This window comes from Leopardus geoffroyi, chromosome B3 (assembly GCF_018350155.1).
Source record: "Leopardus geoffroyi isolate Oge1 chromosome B3, O.geoffroyi_Oge1_pat1.0, whole genome shotgun sequence".
Lineage (NCBI taxonomy): Eukaryota > Metazoa > Chordata > Mammalia > Carnivora > Felidae > Leopardus > Leopardus geoffroyi.
In genome coordinates, this window is record NC_059337.1 from 49,376,431 (window position 1) to 49,397,534 (window position 21,104).

At 37.8% G+C, this 21,104-nt stretch overlaps 1 protein-coding gene across 4 annotated transcripts in view; it reads left to right on the top strand.

Annotated features, from left to right (window-relative positions):
* RAB27A (RAB27A, member RAS oncogene family) overlaps nucleotides 1-21,104 on the top strand; it is a 76,078-nt gene that overhangs the window by 22,257 nt on the left and 32,717 nt on the right. The window contains exon 3 of one of the 4 annotated variants that reach the window (XM_045449684.1): nucleotides 10,527-10,640. The exons of the other annotated variants lie outside the window; for them this stretch is intronic. The gene's annotated coding sequence lies outside the window, so the exon portion shown is untranslated. The remainder of the gene's footprint in view (nucleotides 1-10,526; nucleotides 10,641-21,104) is intronic. 4 annotated transcript variants of the gene reach the window in all.

Below are 21,104 nucleotides of genomic sequence, written 5' to 3' on the forward strand. Positions count from 1 at the left end.
CAGCCTGGCAAAAAATCAGATTTGCTCACCCCACCTTATTTATTTATTTTTTTGTAATTTAAGAGTGAGTGTAAGAGAATGTGAGTGGGGTATAGGGGCAGAGAGAGAGAGAGAGAGAGAGAGAGAGAGAGAGAGAATGAATGAGAATATCCCAAGCAGGCTCCATACTCAGCCTGGAGCCCGATGTGGGGCTTGATCCCACGACCCTGGGATCATGACCTGAGCCAAAATTAAGAGTTAAACACTCAACCGACTGAGCCACCCCAGCTTTAAGCAAGAGGAAATGCCAATATTTTCCCCTCTGTCTCCACATTGTTTGTACTATATCATCATTGGGGCTAGTCTTACTTAGATTCTGAACCATGGTTTTGAGGCATGGCCTGACCCCTCTGACTGATAATGTTGAGTTATAGAACGTATATAAGTAGCATTTTGTATTTCTCTAAAATGCCTATTTTTGAAATGTTACCTCTAATTGGTGTGTTATAATGGGGGAGCTTGAGCTCTAGTGCTTAAAATCAATAATAGTTTTGAAAAGAAAATTTGAAAGGTAGCTAATGACTTTCTGATATTTCTATAGGGAGTGAAACACTATTTCACTTGAAAAACTTTCTATAATAATTACTTCTGCCTCTAAGACACTGCATCTTAAGTAACCTTTTTTTATATAGCTCCAAAAGAGCAACTTTATATAAATGTAATGTGTTACATTTGAAGATTAGTTTTGGGTAATCACCTCAAATACCTGGTACTTACTAGATATTTCATTTTTTATTCTTTCAAATAAATATGAGTGACTCTGAGAACTATGGCCTTTCCTGCACCTCTCCCAGGATGGGAATGACCTGGGTAGAGAGTATAAATTTAAAAATCAGGAAGGTTAGAGAAGAAAAAAAAAAAAAAAACAACTAGAAAGAACAAAGTCACAATAAATGCAAAAGCTTGTCAATTACTTGCTTGAAAGAAGCATTATATAATTTTGCATGATTACAAATAAACACCAGATTGAAAGAAGCATTACATAATTTTCCCAATAGATGCCAGAACAAACTTGATAAAACTGATACTCATTTGTAATACTTATTCTTAGAAAACTAGGAATAGACGGAGAACTTCCTTATCCTGATAAAGCATCTACCAAAAATCTATAGCAAATGTAATTATTTATTTATTTATTTATTTTGAGGGAAAGCGCAACAGCACGTGGGAGAAAGGGCAGAGAGAGAAGAGAGAGAGAATCCTAAGCAGGCTCCCTACAGTTAGCACAGAGCCTGATGTGAGGATGGAACCCATGAAGCGTGAGATCATGACCTGAGTCAAAATCAAGAGTTGGATTCTTAACTGACTACCCAGGTGCCCCAGAAAATGTTATTCTTAATGGTAAAATGTTAGAATCAAGAAAGGACTGTCTATTAAATACTTTGGGACATCCTAACTGGAACATATAGAAGATATATACATTTTTAAAAGATGTCATAATAGTGACAAAAATATAAAGTATCCATAAGTCTGAAGATGTATAAAGTCTTTATGAAGATATAATTTATTTATTGATAGCATTTTTAAAAACAAAGAAGGCTTAAATGGGAACAGTAAAATGTACATGCACAGGTATGTTCAATATTGTGAATGTGTCACTCTTCTCAATTTGATCCATAGATTTTTCATGCAGTACCAATCAGAATTCCCATAGGATTTTTGAGGAACTTAGATCAAAGTGTGAGAGGTTAAGAATGTCCACAGTAAGGTGGAGGAGACTGGACCTCCCAGATACTAAGTTGTACAGATGATCCTTGACTTAGGATGCTTGGACTTAGGAGTTTTGACTTTATAATGTGAAAGCGATACACATCCAGTTGAACTGCACTTTGAATATTGAATTTTGATCTTAGGCTAGGGATATGGTAGGAAGCTCTCTTCTGATGCTGGGTAGCCAGAGTGAGCCTCAGCTCCCACTTGGCCACATTCACAAGGGTAAACAACTGATACACTTAAAACCATTCTGTACCCAGATAACCACTCAGTTTTTCACTTTCAGTACAGTATTCAATTACATGAAATATTCAACATTTTATTATAGACTAGGCTTTGTGTTAGATGATTTTGCCCAATTGTAGGCTAATGAAAGTGTTCTGAACATGCTTAAGGTAGGCTAGGCTAAACTTTTTAATTTTTTAAATGTTTATTTTATTTTTGAGAGAGAGAGAGAGAGAGAGAGAGGGAGGGAGGGAGGGGCAGAGAGAGAGGGAGACATAGGATCCAAAGCAGGCTCCAGGCTCTGAGTTGTCAGCACAGAGCCCAATACGGGGCTCGAACCCATGAACTGTGAGATCATAACCTGAGCCAAAGTCAGACACCCAACTGCCTGAGCCACCCAGGCACCCCTAGGCTAAGCTTTGAAGTTCAGTAGATGAGGTGTATTAAGTGTGTTTGTGATTTGAGCTATTTTCAGTTTGCAAGGGGTTTATTTGGACATAACCCTATCATAAGTTGAGGAATACCTGTATAATGAAATCATAGTGATTAAGGCCTTGTGACATTGGCCCAGGGATAGTAAAAATGATCAAGGAACAAAAGAGCCCAGAAACAAGCCCTTATAGAGTGAATCACTAGGGAAAGGATAGTTTTTTTTTTTTTTCAATGAATGGTACTCTGACAATTAGATACCCTTCAGGGAAAAATAATGAAATTGGATCCCTACATATACCTTAAAATGTTTTCAACAGATTAGAGACTTAAATGTGAAAGTTAACATGTTTAGGAAAATAATGTAGAAGAACATCTTTATCACTTTAGGCAAAGAAGGATTTCTTTTGACCAGTTAAAGAGCCATTAAAGGGGCGCCTGGGTGGCGCAGTCGGTTAAGCGTCCGACTTCAGCCAGGTCACGATCTCGCGGTCTGTGAGTTCGAGCCACGCGTCGGGCTCTAGGCTGATGGCTCAGAGCCTGGAGCCTGTTTCCGATTCTGTGTCTCCCTCTCTCTCTGCCCCTCCCCCGTTCATGCTCTGTCTCTCTCTGTCCCAAAAATAAATAAACGTTGAAAAAAAAAATTTAAAAGAAAAAAAGCCATTAAAAAAGTGAAAAGATGAACTACGAACAGGAAGAAGATAGTTGCAACATCTGTAACTGACAGTTGCAACTGATTTGTTGAATGGCCAACAAATTAAAAAATATGCTCAACTACATTTGCAGTCAGAGAAATGCTAATTTAGATAACAGTATGTTACTATTTTGAAAAGTCTTACAACAAACAGCAGATCTTGGTGAAGATGTGAAGTTGGGAGTGTAAAACAACTGCATTGGACAATTATTTGGCATTATCTTGTATTCTTGAGCAGGCACATACCCAAGCCCCAGGAATTTGACTTTTTGGTGTTTACCCTAGAGCAGAGCTTCCTCTCTCATATGCCCTGAATTGGCTGAGATGGGTTGAGATATTTGAAGCCCTCTTCCCCCAGGATGGGTGAGTAGATTCTGGCATTGCTGGAGCCCTCAAATCTGTTGCCTTTGATCATGAGCATTTGCTCCAGCTTGTCATACAAATAGCAGAGAAAAGGTTGGAAAACACTTTTCTAGACAAACTCTTGCTAGCATGTATCAGGAGATGTGCACACACATATTTATAGCAATACAATATTGTTGCAAATGAGAACAAAAACATGGAGGATATGGTTTAGTTCCGCTAATTCTCATCTGAAAACCCACAGGCATTAAGTAATTAGAGAAGGGTTTTGGCATGTCATTTCTTAACATCAGCGGTAAAAGCGGTAATAATTGCAAGCCAAGTGAGACAGGCAGAAAAAGAAGCTGAAGGAAAATTATGTTTTTTTTCTGGCCAGTATGTGTTTTCATCGACATGTAGTCAGATGAGTGGTATATGATGATGGGCAAGGTCTGAGTTTTGAAACTGAGCAGATGCCTTAATGATGGCTTCCCGAAGGAGAGAAAGTGGTGGAGGCAAAGTGACATCCAGCTGTCTTCCCTGATATTTCCCTCTTCCTCCCTGCCAGATAAAGTACCATACAACAGGGGCATGAGGTCTGCAAACAAAATTTTGTCAGAACAGCAGGGACTGGCCATCATGTTCCATGTAATTTTCTTTGGCTGAGAATCCCTGCTGTGATCCTTGGTCTTATGTGTTCCCTCTCCTGTGGTGGGTACAGGCCTGGCCTTCTTTTTTGACCTTTCACATTGGTTCTTCTGCCTCTATACCAAGGACAGACATAAATATGGGACCATAGGGAATGGAGAGGGTTTTTGGCATTTCTCTGTGTGGCAACTTTCCTAATCCAAATCTCATCATCTTTCCCCTCCAAAAACCTGATCCCCACCACAGAAACCTTATGTCCACTCCAACTTTTTCCCTTCCCCCATTTCAATGGCCTCTTTCTGTCTGCAACACTACTTCACCCACTGTGATTCTTTGGAGTGCTTTGTCTCCTGCTTTCTCTTCAACCCACTGTGGCGCTGCATTATATTTTTAAATTAATGTCTCTTGGGCTCCTTCCCTCTCATTCTCACTGCTGGTGCCTCTATCTAGGCTCTCATCTTTAAAGAGCGAGAAGTGATACAAGGGACAGCTGCTACCATGAGTCCATTTATCTTTCTCATTTGTCATGGCGAAACCCTGGACTCTGAACCTAGAATCAGAGAATAGAATGTTTTCTCAGAGACCATGGAGTTGAAACCTCCTTATTTCGTATTTGAGGAAACAAGGCCTAGAGAGGGATGGTAGTAGATAGTATTAGAGATAGTAGCAGAGCCAGAACTAGAAACCCATCCACTGACAGGTTAGTCGTTCAGCCCTCTTCAACTTGCCACATTACCTCATAAGCATTCCTTTGAATTCATAGTTACTTGTCTTCTGTCTCTCTGACTAAATTTTTAGGTGAAGAATTATTTCTTAGTCTTATTTGTAGCCTTTTCAGTATTTAACAGGGCTTCTCAATACTTGTTAAATTGAGGTCAGACCATGCCCTTGTACCACACATACGGTCTTCCCTATTCCTGACCACCTCACTAAACCCTTCTTGGCTTGGAAGGTATTCAGCTCAGGCCCTGGTTCCTGCTTGAAGCCTTGGTCAGATAGTTTCCTCGCCTTTTCTGACCTCCCAGAGTCTACTTGTCTTGTAAACCACCATCTTACTGTACCTAGCAGTTTATAGTTTATAAAATACATTCATGTAATGTATCCTTTAATACCAACAATAATCTTGCTAGATAAATATTCCCTTATTGAGGAAACAGTCTCAGAGAGGTTATGTGACTTGCCATAGGTCATACAGCAAGGAAGTATGTAACAGAGTTCAGGTCTTCTGACTTTATGCCCTTTGCACTTTTGATGTCATGTGCTGGGTGGTCTATGTGGCATACTAGACACTTTGCTTCCTGATAATCTTATTTTTCCTATGTTGAAAATGAATTCATTTTATTTCCTCACTCCAATACCAACTTCTTGAGGGGAGTGGCTGGGTCACATATTTCTTTCATGCCATTCATAGTTGCTAGCACAGTACTGGGCAACATAGAAGTTGTTTAAGTATGGTTAAGTTGAAAACAAATACAGTTTAATTTACCAAAAAAGACCAGCTTTCACTAGAGTTCCAAGACCCTTTTTGAGTCACCCCTCAATGAAATCAGCAATGAACAGAGGGAACCAGAGGAAGGAAGAGGCTGTTAGAGAAAGCCAGATGGTAGACATAATTAGCAGTTGGGCGACAGCTGGCCTGTTGTCAGTCTGGTGATGAGGGGTGGTAGACCAGTAATACACAAGACCATCCTCAGGAATTGTGCAATTTTGCTGAAGACTTTAGACACTTTCATGAGAAAGGAGAGAAGTACTTAGAAGTAGCATAATACCCATACAAATTAAGCAGATAGAGCACTCATACATATTGAGAAAATGTTGGCTAAAGAAATATCCAGAGTAGGATGTGGCTTATGAAGACAGGTTTCCAGGGTGAGAGTGGAGTGGGTAGAGAAGCATTTGGCTTGGTTTGTGATCATTCCTTTAATACCTGAGGCTGTGAGAAAAGGGACATATAGGTAAGCATGTTTCCTTTAAAACAACTTTCCTTCCCTTTTCCCTTCTATGGCAATCAGTAGGGCCTCACCCCTGAGTCCTGGTGTCAGAAGAGAAGCGAGCTCAAATAATCACACATCATCTGTGCATAGAGATGTGTTGTGATGACTAAATCCATGGATATCTCTGGGACTTTCTCATTTCACATATTCTTGTGCATTTGCCCCATAGATTAGTGAGATGGTTCAGAAATTCTACTACTTGGACAACCTAACTATATTTCTAAACTATATTAACTTTTCTCAAAAGGATCACAAAAATGCACTAACATCACATGCCCCACATTTTGGTTTGGAAATCACACTGCATCTCCTGAGTTCTGTAGCATTTTGCATCTGAATAAAATGTAAAACCTCTTCTGCTAGAATGCATATGAAGGATGTCCAATGTCCTAATGGTAGAAGCCTACACATGTTCTTTTATGAGCTTCTGTCTCTTAAGGGAACATAAAATTAAATCATTTTAGATTAGTAGTAATAGAACTTTAACATCTGTTCCTTCCTGTGTCAAAATGTCCACAGTGTAGAATTACTTAATAGGAGCTGAAGGAATGTGTATGTCAACTACTCAGAGATGCCAGCAATTAAGGAAAATTATTTCAAATCAGAAATTGTAATTTATATGCAGTAGACTCTGAAATGTAAGTATGTAAAACCTTTTCTGTGACATTCATATGTGAATTTTTAAGGTAATTTCTCATTAAAAATTGATTAATATCATTGGGGTTTATTGTTAGAAGTTTTAGTTTATTTTCAATGCTTGATACCTATACAGCAATTGTATTTTTATGTGATGTGCAAATGTATATGGGAAAGTTCTAATTTAAAAAGGATACCAGGGGCACCTGGGTGGCTTAGTCAGTTAAGTGTCCAAGTCTTGATTTCAGTTCAGGTCATGATCTCATGGTTTGTGAGTTGGAGCTGCAAGTTCAGGCTCCTCTCTCTTTGCTTCCCTTCCTCCCTCCTTCCCTCTTTCTTTCTCTCAAAATAAACTTAAAAAAAAAAAAAAAAGGACACCATTGGTAACACTGTTTTTTGTCTTTTTTTTTTTTTTTAATGGAAGCATAATTCCTGAGGTCTAAACATTCAACTTAAAAACTTTTACAGTCAAACTTGTAGGTATGTGGAAGTTAACTTTATACTTAAAAAGTTGATTTATTAAAATATGATTATGGAATTGTGAGATTGATTGTCATGGTGGCTTATAAAAACTTTTTCTTACTACTTTACAGTTACCTCTCATATATATAGAATCTCATTTCATCATCATTAAAAGTTTTAATATCACTTGTTTCTTTAATGTCCTCCAAGCACTCAAAAAAATTTCTAAAGTTGTTGCTTATCAATTTCTTAAAAATTCATGGATACTTACATTCTCATGGTATTTTGTCATGTGCTTTATGCTCCTCTTGTCTATAATTCTCTTTACCCTATTGACTTGTTCTCTTGCTGATTCACAGTCAACATTTTTATTTTGTGTTAGTAAATTTATATTGAGATTTTTTTTTATCCATTCCTTTTTAAACAAGGTCTTCTAGATTTTTTTTCTGAGTGACCATCTTGCCCACTCACTTTAGCCCCAATATATTTAGACTCCTGCCTTAAAATATTATTGAGAAAACAGGGACTTGGTTCCCATAGTGCCCTTATCTTAGGCTTGGCTGATGACAAAGACAGGTATGGCCTTGGGGAACCAAATGGTAATCTGGACGCTTGGCCTTCCATATGCCCAAGGTAGGAAGAGGAAACTTAGTGAAGGAATCTGGTTGGAACAATTAGGGAGCCTTTGAAATTGGATGGGCTAACAGGAGAGAGCAACCAGATGGAAAAAAATTGCCCTGACTTAGAAGGTAATCTCTCAGGTTTTTGATAAAACAGCAACTACTGAAGGCCTTTTCTAGGTGTTGTCCCTACTGTCTGTAATTAGCTAAAATGTCTCTCCAGTCTCTAGGACTACATGTTCTCCTGAATTCCTGGGACACTCTTCCACAAATCCATAAGCCACTTCTCTCCTTTTTGATCTGTTCCTAACTTTGTTGGTGTTTGACTTTGATGTGACCTTGACCACCTGTCTGGGAACCTCCATTTGTATTTAGCCCCTTGTGTCTTGAATTGGTTCTGTGCCACCTACACATGAGCCTGCGTGCTCTGGTAGGGAGCATAAGAAGTTGTTCTTTTCCCATTTTCCCACCACTCCTTTCTCCTTCCCTGGAACTTTTGAATAGTTTAAAGTAGCAATGTTTTCATGACATAGCCATTAGCTGGAACAAAGCATTTTGTGGATAAAATATAATACTGGCAATTTTTCCTGAATTGAATAAAAATAAAGTTAGCAGAGAGAATTTTCAGTTTTTCTCTATCACTATTAAAAAGAAACTTTGTGCCTTTTTATGCTACTCTGGTTATAGTTTAGTATAAAGTGGCTTTGGATATAGCACAAAATAATACATTATCAGTTATTTTAAGTTTGCCATTTCATTGTTTCGTTATGTTCCTCAAAACATATCTTGACTTTTTAGGGTTCCACCCCAAGCATAGCTTCTTGAGTCTGTTGAGACTAATCTGGATATATTTTCTGATGGCCTCAGTGTGTCCAGTTAGTCCCATTAGCAAGGGATCACCGAGGTAGCTGGTTATAAACATCCATCTAAGAATTCTCATTTTCAAGGACACTGGCACCTGTCCCAAGGTGGGGTGTGACGGGTGCTGCCTTTTTGTTCACTTTTGGCCAGTTTGGTGTGGATTTTTCCAGGACTTTTTAGACTTAGACCCATAGACCTTCATTTCCTGTGAGTGACCCAATGATCATTGTCTCCAAGACTCTATCTTACCGACTTACCTTAATTCTCTCAAGCTTTAGGTACCCCTACTTGGAGTTCTTATCAAGGACACCCAGTATATTTTAGGTTTTCCCTCCCAGGTGAGACAAGTCCTAAGAATGTGGTAAGTGGGGGAGATCTGAGAGGTGGCATCTTAAGGAGATGTTCAGTAGAAAAGCCTAGCAGGCCTTACAAAAATGTGTTGTCGATCTAAGGTGTTTAGGTAGACAGGAAGTGTTTGTGTACAAAGGCAAATGAGATGATTCAGTTGGGTGGAAGGTAGAGCTTTCCTCACTGGTTTCCGAATGTGTGCAAAGGGCCCTTGATAGTCCTTGTGGGGGCCACAGGCTTAGAAGGTCAGGTATCATGTTCATCTTACTATCAGAATGGTTCCACTTTCATTGGTTTTGTATATTGGAGTGCCATGTAAGATTTCATTTGAAGAAACTTGGTAAAGATAGTTTGCAACTGGCTGGACCAAAGCAATTTTCTGAGGTAATGAAAGGTTTACTGCAATGACCTGATGTAGGTTTTCTGAGACCCCGTGCAGGAGTATCCAACAGGCTGTGAAGATACTAATCTGCAATAGACAAGAAGTAACCCAAACTTAGAATAGCTCAATCATATTTATAGAAGTCAAACAAGAAGCTCTCCAAACATAAAATCATCTCTACAGTGATCTGTAATCAAACGTTTTGATGCAACATATTGTGTTCATTCCTTATTGCTCAATTGACTGTCCTATGGGATGGAAGCAAACATGCTAAACAGATGTGCCTCAGCCTTGCTGTCATGTATGGAGAGTGGCTCACATATGCTTCTTTAAATAATTTCACAAGAGTGGACCCAGGGATCTACTCTGAATTTAAAAAAAAAGAGAAAGAAAAAGGAGAGAAAAGCCTAGTGCAAATTATAGCCTTCTCCATTAATAACACATTTATAGATATTTCAAGTAACATATATGCTCTAAAGACAGAAGCAAATAACTTAGGCAAGCAGTATAAATGAATAATTTGGATGTCTCTAAATCTGCTATATAACTTGTGTGACTATACGAGTTTTTATTCCAAATCAAAAAAAATAAGGATAAAGGTAAAATAGACCTTTGAATAAAAAGTTACAGAACTCTTAAAGTACCTCCATGGATCTCAGTGTTCTACATAACACAAAGGCCACAGATTGAATGCCTCATGAATAAGGACTGCAATGTCTTGTTCTTTTATGATGCTTTATATTCATCTTCTTTAAGATATTATCTTGTACTTATTTCATAAGAAAAATCCAGTTTCTTCACACACCTTTCTCAGAAACAGATAAAGTAGTAAAATGTAAATAAAGGTAATATCAGATTGAAAAACATAACTAGCATACAACTAACAGGGTATATAGATAATTTTCAGTCATGGAACATTCATAAAACTTAAGAAATCCCTCAAAATTTGTTATTATGCAGAACAATTTTGCTGACCCAAGATGCAATAAAATTAGAAATCAACAGCAGTAGCTAAACAGCCAACTGTGATCAGACAGGTTAATTTAGAAATTGGCTGGATGGTTGCAAGTACATTGTAGTTTCTCGGTCCTTTTGCATAAGTAAATCCAAGGCACACCCCATTCTATAAACAGCTGCTGAGAGAAATGCAAACAGTCCTTTCCAAGACTGCACACTGAATGGGTGGAACAAGGAAAGACTTCCTGAGAATCCATAAGAAGTATATCCGATTAGACCTTGTCAATTGGGTGAGTTTCTTTTCTTTGCTTTTGATTCAGCTATTAAAGAATATGATACTTTTTAGGGAGCAATTGAACACATGCTCTAAATATATTACTGTAGAAAGTAGACTTGAGAAGGACCCAAAAGACCTATAACCAGCTGTCTGTAACTTACTGACACCCAATGGGCAAGGCTGAGAATCCTCGTGTCATTGTTTGAGTTGTGCTAAATCATCAGGAAATAGCTTGATTTTCTGAGCTTATTTCAATGTTCTTTTTATAATTTTTTATTTAAAAAATCTTTAAAATTGAGGTATAATTGACATTCATTGTATTAGTTTCAGGTATACAGCGTAACTTTTCAATTTTTGCATATGTTGCAAAATGATAACCATGGTATGTCTTGTTACCACCTGTCCTATATGGTGATAGAATTTTTGTGTGATGAGAACTTTTAAGATTTACTCTCTTAGCAAGTTTCAAATATGCAATACAGTGTTATTAACTGTATCTGCCATGCTGTATGTTACATCCCCAAAACTTATTTATTTCATAACTAGACATTTGTATCTTTTGACTTCCTTCACCCATTTTGCCTTCCTCCACTCCCTGCCTCTGGCAGTCACTGATCTGTATTCATGAGCTTGGGGTGTTTTTTTCCCCCACATACAACTGACATCATGCAGTATTTGTCTTTCTCTGTCTGACTTATTTCACTTAGTATAATATCCTCAAAGTACATTCATCTTGTCACAAATGGCAAGATTTCCTTTTTTATAGCTGAGTAGTATTCCTTTGTGTGTGTGTTATATTTGTGTGTGTGTGTGTGTATCGATATCATTTTATCATTTATCTTTTGATGGATATTTATGTTGTTTCACTATCTTAACTGTTGTAAATAATGCTGCAGTGAACATGGGGTGCATATATCTTTTTGATTTTGTGTTTTTATTTTCTTTTGACAAATACCAGAAGTGGAATTATGGGGTCATATGATTGTTTTATTTTCGATTTTTTGAGGACACTGTATACCGTTTTGCTCAGTGGTTGCACCAATTTACATTCCCACCAACAGCGTACAAGGGCTTCCTTTTCTTCCTATCCTCATCAACACTTGCTATGTCTTAACTTTTTAATAATAATCATTCTAAGAGGTATGAGGTGATATCTCATTGTGGTTTTGATTAGCATTTTTCTTTGATGATTAGTGATGATGGACATCTTTTCATGTACTTGGTGGTCATCTGTATGTCTTCTTTGGCAAATGTCTATTCAGGTCCTTGGCTCATTTTTAAATCGGATTATTTGTTTTGTTTTTTGGTGTTTTGTTGTAGGACGTCTTTATATATTTTGCATATTAATCCCTTAACAGGTATATGATTTGCAAAAGTTTTTTCCCATTTAATATGTTGGCTTTTTATTTTGTTGATAGGTTCCTTAACGCAGCAGCGTTTTTTAAAAAGAAGAAAGTTGGTATATGGTAGGAATATTTACAGCTGTTTAAACTCAGGATGGACTTGTATCAGTATGTTGCCTGTTCATTAACATTATGGGGAAACCAAAACTAGCGCAGTACTGAGAAGAATTTATGTTCCTGAAATGGCTCTATTCCCAGGAATAGATGGGGCAAATCTCTTTTCCTTATTGAAAAGTAGAAGTCCTTGAAGACATAGCAGCACTTGAGCTTACTGAGAAGGTCCAATACCTTGAAGTTAACATGGCAACTCACTGTGTTATAAGGAAATGTGCATTCATTGACTGGCATTGTTGGTGTAAGGTCAGTTTTTGCACACACAAATTGGTGTTGGGGGAAAAGTACCTGAAAATGAGAGACAGGAAAGCCAGAAAGGGGAAAAGAGAGTAGAGAGGTCATGGTACAGGGGTAATTATTAGAAACAGGGCTGTTAGAACCCAACATGGGGGGTGGTTGAGGGTGGATGTTAGACTTTGTGGAAAAGTAAACCAGTTATGAAGTGATGGAATCCTGTGTGTGTTAATAAGCCACCACGTAACCAAAGAGCATATTCCTGGGGGCTGAGAACAACCAAGCTCTGATGTGGTCAGCAGGGATGAGGATGTGGGGTAGGTAGGACAAAGGAGAAGTGGAACCATATCTGGAACATCTTAGTAACCATTGTAAGCATCTGTGTGCCAAACCAAGGGTTCAGTTTAGCCTTTGGAGTAGGGCATGTGGGATGGGAGCTCCCAACATTCACAGTTCCTGCAAGTATGTAGGTCATCACAGAAAAGTTAAAGTATGGTCCCTGTCCTTTAAGAAATCAGTGAAATGTTTTCACTATACTGTAAAAATCACCCTTATAAACAACATTGAAAATAATATCCTAGTGTGTAATTGGCTGGATCTGGAAGGGCAGAGTGGTGTTTATTCTGGACACACTTTACCTACACGGTGAATAATACAGAGTGCTCACATTCTCATTTTTTAAAAAAAGGCAATGATAATGGAGCTCTTCACTTCCCCAGTTATTGTCAACTCAGGGATATTTATCTAATTGTTTTTATTATTTGGACAGTGATCCTCAACAGGTCTTCCTTCTTCTAATCCCTAAATTTTTGCTATCCTAATGTTTTTCTTGGAATGAAAGAAGCATCATTGCTACTTCACAAATTAAAGTTGTTTGCTCCTTGATTTGGCATGTTTCTCCTGACAGATTAACACCTTTGCTGTGTTGCAGTACACGAAAAACTTGCAGCAGGTGAGAGGCCAGAGAGCCAGGCTGTGCTGGTCAAAGGCCTCACCACACATGTCCCATGTTCTGGGAGGACAAGTATTGGGAGAAGCACCACTGACTCCATTTCTAGGTGAAAAATGTAAAGGTGTTGTGTGTTTTGTGACCTTGGAAATGCATATTCCAATATCAAGTCCTGCAAGTCTACATGATTTTTTTATCCTTGCAGTCCTGGTTGGGGTAGCAGTACTGTCATTCGTAGTATTTCTGCCTCTGAGTCCAAGCCCAGAATTTGGTGACACTCCGACACAGCCAAATGCCATCATTTAGCTTGCGACAGCAGAATTCCTTCTGTCAACCAGTTGACTTGCCGATAGCCCACCTTCCAAGTAGCTGAAGTCACTCCTCCTTTTCTATTTTTGGAAAACATTTTCACTCCATTCTTGGGGAGTTTTATAAAGTTTTCAGTGTCATTCTTAAGGTATTGTGGAAAAAGTACCAGGCTTAAAGTCGTAAGATCAGTGTTCAAGCTTTAATCTGTTGTAATCATACGAGAGCTGTGACCTACTGATAGCTATTAGGCATTTTGCTACTTATTTTACACAGGTAGGTGGTGGCGTCCTGTTTTTTGAATATAGGAGGCCCTGACTCCAGTGTTTGTTAACATCATCTTCTGTGTGCTTTTAAAAAGCAGCCTCTGTGTTGGAGTAGACTGATAGCTATTAGGCATTTTGCTACTTATTTTACACAGGTAGGTGGTGGCGTCCTGTTTTTTGAATATAGGAGGCCCTGACTCCAGTGTTTGTTAACATCATCTTCTGTGTGCTTTTAAAAAGCAGCCTCTGTGTTGGAGTAGACTTTATAGATTTTTCACTTCTCTCAGATTCTTAATTTCCAGCTTCAAGGTGTCATTAAGAAGCACATTTAGCCATGGGTTGGACATTGCAGTGACATATGGTTGTGTCCATTATGGGGCTGCTTTCGCATTGTTTGAGATATTACTCAGCAAACCAAACAGCCACTCCTATTGCCATAGTATGGCCTATATTTTACAAACGACCTATTCTACAGCGTGCCCTTTCCTTGTTACCTTGTATCTCTATAAAACAAGAACTACTTATCACAAACTACAAGTAATATAACACCCAGTGTTTACTTTCCATAAATTCCTATAAACACTCATATTTTGATCCTAAAAGAGATTCAAGCAATAAATAAACTCGTTTAAGTAAATGAATCAATGGTCTCCATAAATTAAAAAAAAAAAAAAAAGCCAGAATTTCATTTGAATCATTCCACAATAGTCTTCCAGAAGAACACTCTCCACTTTCAAGAATAATTCCAATGTCCCCTTCTTTCCTAATGTGTAGTTGCTTGTATTTGTTTACTGGGTTATGTTGCTCACATACTGAAATGATGGTAACATTTCAGAAATAGGTCAACGCCTGGATTGAGACTGTTGATTCTTTATTTACCCTAATACTTATCTTTAACACTCATAAAGAATTTGCAAATGTCTAGAGGAAGATTTTACAAGTGAGGAAATGTTTGGATGTCCTGCAAGTTTTTGGAAATGTATATTTAATCTCATGGTATTTGCAGATCACTTTATTTTTTCTTTGGATAACTTGCTATGCCGGAATACTACCATCTGCTATAAGTCAGTCTTTTCACTTTGTTTAAATGAGGAGAATGCAATATTCCTATGTAGCAGGTGCATCTATAAATATTAAGCCAAATGATATGCAAATTTAGATTTTTAGCCAGGGACATCTCCCGTTACTGTTAGGGATGGATCCACGATATTCTACAAAACACTGTATTGATAGGAATGTATGTATGAATCATAGGTGATAGGTGAATATCTAATGCAGTTTATAATATTTAGAATTTAGATAAAATCAAACTCATCCTTCAATAAAGTGTCAAGGAAGAGCTAGATTCCAATTTCCTGTTTTTCAAAGCTGTTAGATTTCTACTTAGTTCTCTCTACCCAAGATCTTTTCACAAACAAGACCAGCTCCTACTCAGGAGGGCAGAAACCTATCTCCTCATACTTAGACAAGAAATTGAGAAGAGGAAGCCTATGTACATGGAAGGCCCAGGCTGTCTTCTCTTGTGGAAATGGAGCAGTACACATGTTGTTTCTGTAGTGAGAGTGGATGTGTTTCATTCCAGGATGTAGGAATTGCAATGGTCTGAGACCGTTGTAGCCAGGGCTTATTTGGTAAACACAAGTTGACCCCACTCATATCTTGGTACATCTTAAAATGCTTTTTGTACCCTGCCTCACTCTATATGATTTCTCTTTCCTTTTTCTGCTGTTTCTATTATGTTTGTGCTTCAGAATGCCAGGAATGGGTCAACAGTGGTTCCATAAACAAAACAAAATAAGACAAGCCTCCTGATATTTAACATTAAAATTTAAAAACACTGATAGACTTTATTGTTCTATGCCAGTCATTGGTACGTGAACATTTTTATCTAGATGAATGCTTGGATAAGGGGATATTAATATGTGCAACAGAACATGAGGCGATAGAGTTCCCCAAAATGCTGATGTTTTATGCTTTATCAGAAAAATAGTTACATTCATATGCCAGTTTCTACATAGAAATCACTTTGGGCAAGACAAGTGGAATCCATAAGCTCTATAGCAATACTGTAATATTTTATTAACCTAAGAAGTTCAAAATATTTTCCAGTAAAAATTCTGTACATATACCTCATGTTTCTCTTGTAAAAGTTTTCTCTTTATTGGCACACCTAGGTGGCTCAATCAGTTAAGTGTCCAACTCTTGATACTGGCTCAGGTTGTGATCTTGGGGTTGTGAGATGGAGCCCTGTGTCAGGCTCCATGCGGAGCGTGGGGCCTGCCTGGGATTTTCTTTCTTCCTGTTGCCCTCTTTCTGTCCCTCCCCCTTCTTTCAAAATAAGTATTTTTTTTTAAGTTTTCTCTTTATTCTCTATTGAGCTTCACATGTTTCTTCGTTTTGCATCTTTATATGCATGCCACACATGTGGCTTGTGCACATATCGGCAGGGAAAAAGTACTATGGGGATATGAATTTTGATGTCCTATTGTGTTATGTTTAGAAAGGAAGATTAAAATATTCATGAGGATTGGCTTTTTTGAAAAACCATAGAGGTAGGTATAGTCTTTAGAAGAATATACCTTAGGATGTGTCTAAAAGTGTAAGATTTCCATGGTGAGTATTGGCTCTCCATTGTGCTCAGGCACCAAGCACAGAAAAGGCAGTCAATAAATATTTGATGAATGAAAGAGAGAGTGAATGAGCCAGAAGTATCCTTACAGAGAACTTAAGGCAGCACTACAGAAAATAATCTTGATTTGAGAGAAGAGTACTAAGCTCGAGACCAAACAAGTTTGTAAGGAAATGAAAAACTTGATGATTTTTATGCTCTTTCTGCCTTGAAACCACAAGAAAGACCTAAAGAAAGGATTTACAGGAGATGGTACAAGTATCAAGATACTTAATTGCTCGGATTTACTATGACCAATAAGAGGCAGACAAGCCCTCAGTTTCTGACTTCTCTTCTTGGGGGAACCAATCAGAAGGAAGGGCTTTGTGACAGAGACGCAGAAGTATAGGCCTTTTATCCCAACTTCTCTGAGTCTAAGCCTTGGTTATAAAGCAATTCATCTCTAGAAGAGCTGGCACCACAGAAAACTTTGGTTCCTGAATCAAAGCAACTGTAACTGAGGTTCCTGGCTTTTAAGGAAGGAAAGGAATACAGAGAGAACAAAAATCATGATATGTTAGAAAAGGATACGGTGCTAGAATTTAGACTAGGGATCTAGCCCAGTCCCACATCTAACCTGCTGGTTGATTTTATATTATTCACTTGTCTTTTCTGAGCTTCATTCAGTTTCCTCTTGTGGAAATTAAAATATTCAACTGACGAACACTCCAGCTCTGAAACTGCCAAAAATCACACAGATAAAACTTAGTGTTAGTTTGGAATGCCAAGATAGCTTCTGTGATGGATGAAGACCTCATAAGTGATTGTACCTAAATTGAATGTTTCCTATGATTTTTCTAAAGGTTCAGGTACTGGGTTAAATAAGAATAGATTGTAAAATGACATGCCTTGCTGAAAACTTGATGAGACTATTTGGAATAGTATTGCTAAAGACAAATTTCAATTACTGAACACTTAACACAGACCAAGCGATATGCTAAAAGCTTTCTGTAGATAATGTCACTTAATAGCCATTATTATCTCCACTTTATGGTTGAAAGAATGGAGGTTTAAAGAACAAGGAGTCTCACACAAAGAGTCAAAATTTGAACCCAAGCCTACTTCCCATCATATTAAGAAAATATCACTCTTTATGTATTATAACTCTTATACTGACCATTGAGTTTTCTTTAAGGATGATGACCTGATAAAATCATGTATATCTAGTACTGTTTGTGGTACATGGTGATTATTCAACTAATATTATCCTTCCCTTTTTTTTTTTTTTTTTTTACTTTCTGTACTAAATATGGGTGATAGAGGGAAAATTTGGCTTTCAAGAAATGGCTGACCTATCTGGAATAGTTTTAGAATGATTCTGCCAAATGATAGGAGATCCTAAGGTTGGAGTCTATGATTGACTTTAATAGGAAGCTTTATGGAGAATTTGGGCTAAGGTTGTGTGTGTGGTGGGGGGTAGGGAGAGAGGGAGAGAAATGGATCTAATTCCTTTGCTCTTAACTAAAACCACTCTCCTATCTTATTCCCTGAAAAACAATTAAAATATGTTTGTTTTTTAAATAAGGAAGAAGACCATTGACTTTCTCTCAGAAGGCAATTATCACCACTTAGTGAATGTTGAGGAAGTGGGTGTTTCTTGCTTTCTGTTGTTAATCTGATGAGAGTAAGGGTGGAGAGCCCTGTGAAAAAATATTTGTATAGGGAGGAGAGGTAGAAGTGAACTGAGTAAGAAAGTCTTTTGCAAGTCCCAAATTAGGGTCATTCTTGACTTTTTAGAAGACACTTCCTTGAGGTATTTCAGATTCTACTTCCTGAAGGAGATCTAGAGTTTAAAGAAGTGAAATTTTTGGGTTCAAGTGTTCTTCATACATAGATCCTTATTTTCTTTTTCATTAATTTTTAGGGACATAGTTCTTTCTTACAGTTCCAAGAAAGGAATATTGCCTGCATATTGACTGTTGGAAGCTAGATTGCGATATGATGACGCTAATAGGAGTTAACACTAATACAGGATTTACTCTGTGCCAGACATTGTTCTAAACTCTTCATGTACACATTAGCTCAGTCCCCACAATAACCCTCTGAGATAGGTTTACTGCTTCATCAAATCTAAAATGTGTTGATGGTGCATTTGTGATGTTGCTAGAAGATGCTAATGAAAGGTTTTCACACAAATATCTCCAGTACCACCTCATTTAGTAACAATCGCAAGATGTCGTGGGTTGTAAGACTGTAAAATGTAAGATGCACCCCAATTATAAAGAAATTGAAATAAGAAAGCATATGCATGATAGAATTAATAAAATAAAAATTAATTAAAAAAAATCATTCCTAATTTTAAAACTGCAGAGCCTGAGGCAAAGGGGTTAAATTTTCTAAAGTGAAATGACTGGATTCACATCCAGGTAGTTTGGTTCTAGATTCCATGCTCTTAACCTCTACTTTTTCCTGTCTCTCAACAATGTGCTGGAATTGAGCCCATGTTAGCATGTAGATAGACTGCCCAAGGCCCACTTACTCATCTTCTCATTGGGACATCCATGACAGAATGGCACTGAGATCCTTCTGAGGGAAGAAGTGTGTGTAGTATGTAGCACCTGCCTTTAGGGCTGTGATAAAGATTATAAAATACTTAGTGTGTGGGCTTCCAACCCATTTTTAGCAAGAGCAATGCAATTGGAAAGAGCTTTCATGAACTGGCTTCTGAAGCATCGGTAGTTTGGAATACTGACTGCAAATAGTTTGCACAAAATGTTGTTGGGGTGTTCCAAATGTAAAATTCTGCACTGTATCTTTTCAGCTGAAACTTAATGTTAAGTTTTCTTCATCTGGTGGTAATAAGCATTGGTGAAACACACACATGTGTGTTTGTGCTTGTAGTTTGCTAAGCACTAGAATTATCTTCTGCTGAAAGATGGAATGGTTCCATTAATTCTAGGCTTTAACTAAATAACTGCAAACTCAGAGAAGAATCTTGTTACCATCAATATACCCTGCCCAAACCCTGAAAAATCTGTTACCAGTTTGAAGGCCTGCCTCTTTTCCTGAGTCCTTTTATTTCCTTGCAGCTTCCTTCCTTTTTAGAATTCTGGTCTCTGTTAACCCAGACTAGCCTAGTCATTGTGACCAAGTTAGGGCACACTTTACATAGCCTCCAAATTTGATGAAGGTTTTCCTCAACTTGAAATCTCTATTTTATTGTTGGATCATGGATCACTGTTTTGCTGCTAGGTCCCTTAGATAAAATGAAGGGTGAGTTCTCAACCAAGGAAGACTCTGGCACTCATCACACCTCTTCCTATTGTTTATCGTATTCTCTGCCAGTGTGCCAGTACTCCTTTCTCCCAACCTGTTCACTATTCTCCAACACATACAATTGATGCAATTATAAGTAAAAATTTAAGTTTGTTGGTTCAGTGTAAGTGTAAAGCACCAAACCATTGCTTTTTGTGCTTCTGTTTATCATTTTACATTTCTAGCCTTAAACTGTTTGAACATCTGATAAATCAACTTGGACTAGTTTGAGCCAGTTTTTAATCCATCTAAGACCATAAAAAACAATTTATAGATGACATGAACTAATTTACAAGCAGTTTGATAAAATTAGAGCAAGTATGACTTTGTTGGAGAGATTTAGCTGATCAGCACTAACTTGATTCAGTAAAATATACTCTGAAACAATCAAACCTAATGTGAACCAGTCAGAACATGCTTGTCCAGGTCAGAACTTATAGAGCTAGGTAAAACTAGTTTGAAGCAGTTTGAGCCATTCAAACCAGACCCAAGTAATGTTCACTAGATATACCTAATTTTAGCCAAAGTGGCTTTAGGTCAGTAAAAAGGTGGACTCTGAACTCAACTCTTTGATTCTGAACTAGAATGAACCATTCAGATTCAGATCTAGTTCAGCAAATGACTCTGAACCAGTCAGAAATACTTTGTGCTAGAAATATGTCTTGAGCTGATCAGGGGCAATTTCAGAGATTGTTCTTGGTCTTCAGAGCCAGTCTGATCTGTCCAGAATGGGGTGAAGAGAGTGAGCTAACATCTGCTGTGTACCCAGTATATGCCAAACACTGTTTGTTCTGGGTGTTCCACAAAGAGCATCTCATTCAATCCTTAGAACAATAGTGTGAAGTAGTATATATTCTTTGTCACAGAATGGAAACTTGAACCAAGGCTCAGAGACGTCTGAGTAGCTGGCATGTGGGAGACTTGGGATTCAGCCTGGCTTTCCTGGACTTCAGAGGTCATGTGTTTCCTTTTAGGCTACCTTATACAGGATCGTACCCAGTCACTGTTAAGCCCAACATGCATTTGTAGAAACTTGAGTAACAAGAATAAGCTTGGAGATAGAGTGGACATTGGACTTGGAGTTAGGAGATGTATATGCTAGACTGTGCAAATGAGTTAATCTCTATGGGTTCTAATTTTCATCCTTTGGAAAACTGAACCCAGAGAGTGAAATGTCTGGATCTTTATCTGCCTTGTTAATCTGAAAATAATTGCCTAGAGGCATGATCTGAAGAGTGCAAACTATGATTAATAGTGATGGTGGTTTTTATACCTTTAGTTG